The 10,533-nt window shown below is 36.8% G+C and overlaps 1 non-coding gene across 1 annotated transcript; it reads right to left on the reverse strand.

Annotated features, from left to right (window-relative positions):
* Window positions 1-303: 303 nt before the first annotated feature.
* LOC140831252 (small nucleolar RNA R71) lies at window positions 304-409 on the reverse strand. The gene has a single exon (XR_012117828.1). It is a non-coding gene; the product is annotated as a small nucleolar RNA R71 (small nucleolar RNA).
* Between the last annotated feature and the right edge of the window lie 10,124 nt (window positions 410-10,533).

A 10,533-nucleotide genomic window follows, 5' to 3' on the forward strand; every position in this document is an offset into this window, starting at 1 on the left:
TTGTGCGGGCAAACCACTTCAAAATCAAGCCAGCTATAATTCAGATGATTCAGAAGACAGTCCAATTTGGAGGATCTGCAGTAGTTGATCCGAACACGCACATCGCAGATTTCCTTGAAATTTGTGATACTTTTAAATTTAATGGAGTTTCTGATGATACTGTTAGGTTGTGTTTATTTTCTTTCTCATTACGTGACAAAGCTAAAGCATGATTAAATTGTTTGCATGTAGGTTTGATCAACACATGGGAGGACATGGCGAAAGCGTTTCTCATTAAATATTTTCCTCCATCTAAGACCATGAAGCTGCGGGCAGACATCACCACATTTGCTCAATTCGAGCAGGAGTCATTATATGAAGCATGGGAGCGTTTCAAAGATCTATTACGAAGATGTCCTCATCACGAACTGCCACTTGGGTTAGTCGTTCAAACCTTTTACTCGGGCTTGCTTACTCCTAATCGTACTATGATAGATGCTGCTGCTTTTGAAAACCTTTTGAGAAAAACTGTTGAGGAAGGATACAAGGTATTGGAGGAGATGGCTGCTAGCAGCTATCATCCTCAATCTGAAACGAACAACTAGCGGAGAAGTGCAGGAGTTCACCAGGTAACTGATCTTTCTGCTATTACTGCGCAACTTGATTTTTTGAAAAGGAAATTGGACGGCTTGAAATGGGTGGCACGGCTATGCGTCTTCAAGAGATATTTTGTGAAAAATGCGGAGGAGAACACTATATTAAGGACTGTCAAGACAATGTCCTTTTTATGTGCAATAATGTGCACCAATGAATCAAGTGGGAGTCCAAAACAATCCAAGGAATGATCCGTATTCGAAAAAATAAAATCCTAGATGGAGGCAACATCCCAACTTCTAATTGGGTGGCCAAAACTGTCAGAATTGACCACAGGGAGGAAAACCATTTGGAAAACAACCATTGTACAGATCTGACCCTCCTAGAGAAGAAAAGTCCAATTTGGAGCAGATGATGTTTAAATTTATCTCATCTACTGAAACTAGACTCCAAAACCAAGATGCATCGATAAAGGGGCTAGAAAATCAGATTGGGCAGTTAGCTAAGATGATAGCAAGTAGAAAACGAGCACCTTGCCAAGTAACATAGAGATCAATCCAAAAGAGCAAGTGAAGGCCATTGAGTTGAAGAGTGGAAAAATTTAAGAGTCTAGAAAAAGGGAAAAAAGTCAAGTACCGGATAAACAGACTGAGACATCTAAAGTTAAGTCTTCTAACTCTACACCAGCACCCATTGCACAATCAAAACTTGTCATACCTCTTCCTTTCCCTGCAGCATTGAAAAAAGCAAAACTTGATGCGCAATTGGGTAAGTTTCTTGAGGTATTTAAAAAGTTGCATATCAATATTCCTTTTGCAGATGCTTTGATGCAAATGCCTAGTTATGTTAAATTTTTTATGGACATCTTAGCAAACAAGAGAAAATTGGAGGATCACATGACGGTAAATCTAATCGAAAATTGCTCCGGTTTGGTGCAAAACAAAATCTCACCGAAACTTAAAGATCCTGGGAGTTTTTCTATTACTTGCATGATTATTGATGTTGTTTTTCATAAAGCTTTGTGTGATCTTGGTGCGAGTATTAATCTTATGCCTTTGTCTGTGTTTAGAAAACTTGGATTGGGAGAACCTAGACAACAAGGATGTCTTTACAGCTAGCAGACAGATCTTTCAAGTATCCACAAGGAGTGATTGAGGATGTGCTAGTGAAAAGTGGACAAATTCATTTTTCCAGTAGATTTTGTGGTGCTCGACATGGAGGAGGATATGGAGATGCCTTTGATTTTGGGGAGACCGTTCCTTGCAACTGGTAAGGCCCTAATTTATGTGCAGGAAGGTAAGTTGAGATTGAGAGTAGGAGAAGAGGAGATTACTTTTGACATTTTTAATGCCCTTAAGCACACACTGCATTCTGATAGTTGTTATAGAATTGATGCTTTTGATTCTCTTGTGTCTAACTATGTGCAGGATGCTCTTAGGGACCCTTTGGAAGCCACTCTCACTACTGAATTAAGAGAAGACGAATTGGATGCAGAGAAAGCTGAAATATTGGCATACCTCAATGCCAACCATCCATGGAAGAGGCCAATGAAGATGAGATTAGAGGACTTGGGGGATCGAAGAGACTTGATCCCTCAGAAGTGAAGCCTAGAGGAGCCACCAAATCTAGACCTCAATTCATTACCTCAACATCTGAAATACGTCTATCTAGGTGAGAATAATAAAATTCCTGAGATTATTTTTTCTTGTTTGATAGATGTGATGGAGGACAAACTGCTGAAAGTCTTGAAAGCGGACAAGAGTGCATTTGCATGGAAGGTGGCAGATATCAAAGGGATCAATCCATCAGTCTGCATGCACAAGATATTGATGGAAGACAAGTACTCACCTCTTGTGCAGCCTCAGAGAAGATTGAATCCAAAGATGCAAGAGGTAGTAGAAGCAGAAACTATCAAACTCCTTGATGCAAGTATTATCTATCCTATATCTGATAGTGCATGGGTAAGTCCTGTTCAATGTGTGCCAAAAAAAGGTGAGATTACTGTTATCACAAATGAACAAAATGAATTAATCCAACTAGGACAGTTACGGGATGACGTGTGTGCATTGATTATAGGAAACTAAATGATGCTACCCGTAAAGATCACTTTTCACTTTCATTCATTGATCAAATGCTTGAGAGGTTAGTGTGTCATGAGTTTTATTGTTTTTTGGATGAGTATTCAGGGTATAACCAAATCATGATTACACCCGAGGACCAAGAGAAAACCACTTTCACTTGTCTTTATAGCACTTTTGCTTTTAGATGGATGACCTTGGGTTTTTGTAATGCCCCTGCCACTTTTCAGCGATGTATGACCACTATATTTCATGACATGATAGAAACTTTCCTTGAGATATTTATGGATGACTTCTCGATATTTGGCTCTTCTTTTGATAACTGTTTGCAGAATTTGAAGGTGGTGTTGATGAGATGCGAGGAGACAAATTTAGTGCTGAATTGGGAAAAGTGTCATTTTATGATACAAGAAGGCATAGTATTGGGGCACAAAATATCAGAGCATGGAATAGAGGTGGATAAGGCAAAAGTCGAAGTTATCAACAACTTACCACCTCCGACATCCATAAAGGGAGTTAGAAGTTTTTTAGGTCACGCCAGTTTTTATCGACGTTTTATTAAAGATTTTTCAAAAATTGCCAAACCTCTATCTTCTTTACTTATGAAAGATGTGCCGTTTGATTTTTACTCTTACTATCTGCAGGCATACGAGGATTTAAAGGAGCGCTTGGTGACGGCTCCTGTCTTGGTGGCACGAGATTGGGATCTACCCTTCGAGGTCATGTGCGATGCCAGTGATACTGCGGTTGGTGTTGTCCTTGGCCAAAGGCGGAACAAGGTATTTCACACTATATAATATGCAAGTAAGACTCTAGATGAAGCACAATTAAATCATGCCATCACTGAAAAAGAATTACTTGTAGTAGTATTTGCACTTGACATGTTCTATTCATACCTTGTTTTGTCGAAAGTAATTGTGTTTACTGACCACTCTGCCCTTAAATATCTGCTTGCTAAGAAAGAGGTCAAACCGCGATTGCTTAGGTGGATATTAATTCTCCAAGAGTTTGACCTCGAAATAAAAGATAAAAAATGTGTAGAAAATGTGGTAGCTGATCATCTTTCTAGGCTATCGAATGTTAGTAAAAATTGTGAAAACGATGAGATAGATGATTGGTTTCCGGATGAACAGCTTCTAGTGGTGAAAAATTGTCCCTGGTTTGCTTGAGATATTTATGGATGACTTCTCGATATTTGGCTCTTCTTTTGATAACTGTTTGCAGAATTTGAAGGTGGTGTGGATGAGATGCGAGGAGACAAATTTAGTGCTGAATTGGGAAAAGTGTCATTTTATGATACAAGAAGGCATGGTATTGGGGCACAAAATATCAGAGCATGGAATAGAGGTGGATAAGGCAAAAGTCGAAGTTATCAACAACTTACCACCTCCGACATCCATAAAGGGAGTTAGAAGTTTTTTAGGTCACGCCAGTTTTTATCGACGTTTTATTAAAGATTTTTCAAAAATTGCCAAACCTCTATCTTCTTTACTTATGAAAGATGTGCCGTTTGATTTTTACTCTTACTATCTGCAGGCATACGAGGATTTAAAGGAGCGCTTGGTGACGGCTCCTGTCTTGGTGGCACGAGATTGGGATCTACCCTTCGAGGTCATGTGCGATGCCAGTGATACTGCGGTTGGTGTTGTCCTTGGCCAAAGGCGGAACAAGGTATTTCACACTATATAATATGCAAGTAAGACTCTAGATGAAGCACAATTAAATCATGCCATCACTGAAAAAGAATTACTTGTAGTAGTATTTGCACTTGACATGTTCTATTCATACCTTGTTTTGTCGAAAGTAATTGTGTTTACTGACCACTCTGCCCTTAAATATCTGCTTGCTAAGAAAGAGGTCAAACCGCGATTGCTTAGGTGGATATTAATTCTCCAAGAGTTTGACCTCGAAATAAAAGATAAAAAATGTGTAGAAAATGTGGTAGCTGATCATCTTTCTAGGCTATCGAATGTTAGTAAAAATTGTGAAAACGATGAGATAGATGATTGGTTTCCGGATGAACAGCTTCTAGTGGTGAAAAATTGTCCCTGGTTTGCCACCCCCCCCCCCCCCCCCCCAAGAATTAACATTTCACCAAAGAAAGAAATTCTTTTCGGACGTGGAATATTATTTTTGGGAGGAACCCTTCTTGTTCAAAATATGTGCAGATTCTATGATCAGAAGGTGTGTTGCAGGGAAAGAGTTTGGTTAAATTTTCAACCATTACCATGACCGTGAGGTAGGTGGTCATTTTGGACCAACAAGTACGACATCTAAGGTAGGGGTGTTCAAACTTCGGATAAAACCGAAAAAACCGAAAATCCAAACCGAAAAAACCGAACACCGAACCGAACCGAAAGTCGAATTTTGTAATTCGGATATAAATGTTAAAACCGAAGTTTATTTGGTTCGGTTTTGGATTATATATGTCAAAACCGAAAAAACCGAAATTTCATTAAATTAATAAATTTTTTTATATTTTTATTTATATTATATATCTTGATATGATATTTAGTGAATCAAAAACCATTTTGAACAATTTTTAGTTGATTGTTGTTTGTTTAATTAATTTAGACCTTATATTTAAATATTTTACTAAGAAAGCATATAGAAAGTTAACATATTATATTTTACAATATATTTATATTATTAATTTAAATAATTATATCAAAACCGAAATAACCGACCGAAATAACCGAACCGTTTTGGTAGAAAACCGAACCGAACCAAAAAAAAATGGTTCGGATTCGGATTATATATTTCTAAAACCGAAAACCGAAAAAACCGAAATAAAAAACCGAAAACCGAACCGAACCGACCGATGAACACCCCTAATCTAAGGTACTTGAATGTGGCTTTTGTTGGCCAACCCTCTTTAAATATGCTCGTTCTTATGTGCTAGCCTGTGATAAATGCAAACGGACAGGTAACATCTCTAACCGTCATGAAATGCTTTTAAATAATATCATTGAATGTGAGGTTTTTGATGTGTGGGGGATAGACTTCATGGGACCGTTTCCCAGTTCGTTCACGAAAAAATATATCTTGGTTGTGGTTGATAACGTGTCTAAGTGGGTAGAGGCAGAAGCATATGCCACTAATGATGCTCAAGTGGTCCTGAAATTTCTAAAGAAAAATATTTTTAATTGGTTTTGGACACCACGAGCAATCATTAGTGATGGTGGCACCCATTTTTGCAATAAACTCTTTGAAAAAATTTCGAGCAAATATGGTGTCACACATAAGATCTCTACCCCCTATCACCCCCAGACGAGTAGTCAAATGGAAGTGTCGAACCGAGAGATCAAGCGGATTTTGGAAAAACTGGTAGGTGTCAGTCGGAAAGACTGGTCAGTGAGGTTAGATGATGCTCTTTGGGCATATAGGACTACTTTCAAAACACCTCTAGGCACTACACTATATAGGTTATTGTTTGGTAAAGCATATCATCTACCTGTAGAGTTAGAGCATCGGGCAACAAAAGCATTAAACTTTAACTTTACTGATGCAGGTAAACGACGTCTGCTTCAATTGGATCAGTTGGAGGAATTCCGAAATCTAGCATATGATCTCGCAGTGTCATACAAGGAATAGACAAAGAGGGCTCATGACAGGCGAATCATCGAAAGGGAATTCAAAGAAGGCGAAAATGTCCTATTCTGCAACTCCCGGTTGCGACTGTTTCTCGGAAAATTGAAGTCACGATGGCCTGGTCCATTCGTGATTTCTAAAGTATACCATCGGGAGCCGTAGAACTGCAAGATGGAAAGTTTGGGACATTTACGGTCAATGCCCAGCGACTGAAGCACTACATGGGTGGCTTAATTGAGCCACAACTTGGAATCACCCGGTTCCAAGACAATCCGAACTGAAACTGACCGACAGTCCAGCTCTCGACTGTAAATTGAGAACTACCTCTTTTCCCTACTTCATTCGATTTCACTATTTTCGTTTAAAAAAAAGAAAAAAAAGAAAAAGAGAGAAAACAATGGAGACGTAATGTGTGGGGGAGCCAAATAAAGGAATGAAATCCTATTCCTGGCTAAAGTTGGAGATGTAAGGTGCTGGGGAGCCGAATAAAGGAATGAAATCTTATTCCTGGCTAAAAATGTAAAACACATGAATTTGAATCTGAAATGAAAGGTTCTAACTTAGTCCTTTTATTACTGTGATTCCAATTCAGTCAAAAAAAGAAAAAAAAAAAAAGAAGAATGGGGCGCTGCTGGTGATTACTGAGTGCAAAGGAATAGAAAAGAGTAAGATTTACACTAGTAGGCTGATTTAAATCTCTGAAAATGGTTGAGAAGGATCCCTCTGTCATTTATGTTGCTAGGACTAACAACACACACATACACGTTCAGGTTTTATTTGAAACAATGTCTAGACCAAAGAAAGTGCGAAGAGTTGTTCATTTACATTGATCGACAAGGGAACATGTTGAGTTTCGCTGAGGCTAATTGAGGACTATGAATTCACTGTCGAGCTACTTCGTGTCATGTCCCGTTTTGTCGTGTCACCTGTTTTGCTCAAGGGCAAGAAAAAGGTTAGTATTAGGGGGTTGATATAGGTAGATTTTATGTGTTTTTCATATTATGTGATAGTTCATTGTGTTGCATATTTTGTTAGGATTGCATGCATTTTGTGACATTTTGGCTATATTATGTTTTATTGTTGCTCATGTATCTCGTGGGTGAAAATGCAGGAAATTTGTGAAAAAACTGAAGAAATTCGAGAGTCATCTGCCCGGGCGCATGTTCATGTCCGCCCGGGCGCCTGGAAGGTGCGATTAAAAGATTTATTTTGCGAGAGTCATCCGCCTTGGCGGAAACTTATGTCTGCCTGGGCGTGTCGAATGAATATTTAAAACAAGAGCTGCAAGAGTCATCTGCCCGGGCGGAAACTCATGTCCGCCCGGGCGGGTTTGATTTTTGGAAATATATGCTGCTGATCTTTTTCCTAAATTTAGAAAGGAGGCTGAGAGATGAAAGGTTTTTGGAAGATTTTCACAGATGATTCAGCAGCCAAGGAAGAGGAGAAAAGGAGAAATTGCTTGGAGTTGAAGATTTCGAGAATTCTGGGCAACGTTCTTCGCGTTTTTCGTCAAGTCTAGTATTTCTTATCTAGAAATTAGCATATAAACTTTGTCGTGTTTATTTCTACTATGAATTCGAGTATCTAATTACAATATTTGTTGGGATTTAAGGGGATCCTACCCCGAACTTTGAATTGGTTAATTCCATTGTCGATGTTGATTTATTCTTGATTATACTATTGTTTTGCATTGTGATTATTAAAGCTAGCTAACTTTAATAATATTCTTGTATCGTGAGTAAGTTCGAGAGAATAGCTTGTGATAAAAACGAGTAGTATAGTCCGTGGATATACAATTTACATAGAAATATGCAATTGGATACATGTTGATAGTTATAGTCCTAAGGGTCGAAAACTAGGGGATTTCAAAGATCGATATGTGATTCACTCTTGATAAATAATTAAAGACATTTAATTACTTCACTGAGTAGAATTAGTTTGGCACAGATCGAAAGGGCGTGTTCAATTGAATAGGAAATCCTGTCGGAAGCATAAATCACTATCGAAAGAATTAATTAATTAACGAGGGATAGGTGAACCGATACTCCCAACAAATTCATTTTCCACTGAAATTTAATTAATCGGTCTAGCTTATATATTTCAGCATTTAATTCTTGAACTTGTTCATTGAGTTTTTATTTAATTTTAGTAGTCATAAACAACCATTCAAATTTCGTTGCTAAAGATTTGATAACATAAATAACAATTGTTAAATACAGTCTCCAGTGGAACGATACTCGTACTCTAGTACATTATACTATTACTTGACATCGTGTACTTGCGATTAATTTTAGAGCATACAAAATCTTATTTTTATTGAAGATTCCACAGTTCAAGTTTTGCTCGATCACCTTGACGCGAAGGAACGTTTTCAGAGAGATGAGGCAGCCTTTGTGCGTTTTTCCTTCAAAATCCCATGTGAAAGTGTCTTGGGCGTGTGGTGTGCGCGTGTGTTCAGCTGCTAGGGGAGAAACCCCAGGTTTCTAGTGCTTGAGGCGTGAGTTTGTGTAGTTTAGGGCTTGGGAAATCAAGTTTAGATATTAAATAATAAGGTAGACAATTGAGCTCAATAACTTTAGTATAATAAGCCCATTAGGTTCATTAGAATGTAAAAATATTTCGTTTAGGAAACTTTCGGAAATATTAGCCGAGCCTCCAAAAAGCCTTTATTTTTATAAAAAAATCGATTATTGGTTTAAAATACGACTCAACATGTAAAAACACCTCAAAGAAACCAATTTTGAAAATTACATACTAAATATACCATATATTAAATAATTAAAAATAATACTTTAATAAAAATATTTTCCTTTACGATCCCCGGTCTCCGTCGCATCTCGAATAACCCTTAAAAACACTGTTTTATGCATTCTAATAGAAATTCTTATTTTTAACATGTAAACATGCTTACCACATTTAATTAATGTAATTAAAATATTTTAATTAAACAATTTTCATTTTTCCTAGATTTGCATGTAATTAGATTACATCATCGCATTTTGGACTTTACAAGATCACTCTCCACCCTCTTCGGCCTCTGGTGTCACATAAATAATGATATCAGAGACGATCACCAACAGAAACACAAGTAAATAAACCTTACGAGAGAAAGTTCTATGTGGCTGGGAGCCACTTTTTGAACCTTCGGGGGAAAATGGCACATTCATGAGAACCATCTGTTGAACATGTAAGAACAACTTCTTGATTTCTGGTGCTTGTGGACCGAGGAATCAGGAAGCGACAAAGTTGTGGCGTTCTGAAATAGGGGCAGTTGTAGTAACCCTTGTCCAACATGAGCTAGAAAAAAGTTTAAAAAGACTTAAATGACTTACAATATACTCTTGTAATAACTTTGGTTTATCATTGGAAAGTAACATAAACACAAAATATTTGCTATAAAAGTTTATTGTCCAGTCATGCTTGAGAGAGTTTTGTCTTGCAATATTTTTGAAAAATAAGTCTAAAAGGGTTTATAATGGCTTACTACAAAAAACTGTAATTGGTAGCAACGATGCATCTCAAATATTAAATAATACAACAGTTCATGCCCATCACACTCCTAACATAGACTATGGCTAATAATTTTTTTTAACGACGACGAATACAAAGTCATTATCACACGAGTCTATTGTACAATGAAATTTGCCCAGGCTTAAGCCCCCAGACGTGAAATCTTATGTTTGTTTTTAATGATAAATCGAAGTATAAATACTAAAAGCTACATTTTTTTTTCATTCGCAATTTCTAAAACTTTTAAACAAACTTATAAAAGCATCAGCATTTATGATGGGAAAAAATTAACTTTTAATTAAAAGTATTTCTCTAACTAAAGCTACTCATAGTATAAAAAAATATCGAGTCACTTGAATACTCGACAATAAATATACCTAAAATAAACATCATTTAATCTTTATTTCTGAGATCCTACTCAAATTTAATCTCATTATCCAAATTAAATCCATCAGTTTTGAATACAAGCTCCATTAATTTGTTTTTAGTCATTAATCAATATGATAATCACAAAAATTAGATGCCACGGTATTTTCTGCATTCATTTGTTTTGTAATCATTAATCAATAATCAATATGACAATCATAAAAATTAGAAGCCACATTTAATTTTTATATTAAATTAATGTCACAGTGCCGACGTTTTTTGTTTTGAGTACACGAGTCAAATAAAAGAATAGTGAGAAGACAGAGAATATGCCATTTGCAAGACAATTTATTAATAGTTAGTAAAAAAAAGTCAAAAAAAAAACAGTTGGATATTATTAGGAAAAAGGAATGAG

This window comes from Primulina eburnea, chromosome 4 (assembly GCF_022965805.1).
Source record: "Primulina eburnea isolate SZY01 chromosome 4, ASM2296580v1, whole genome shotgun sequence".
Classification (NCBI taxonomy): domain Eukaryota; kingdom Viridiplantae; phylum Streptophyta; class Magnoliopsida; order Lamiales; family Gesneriaceae; genus Primulina; species Primulina eburnea.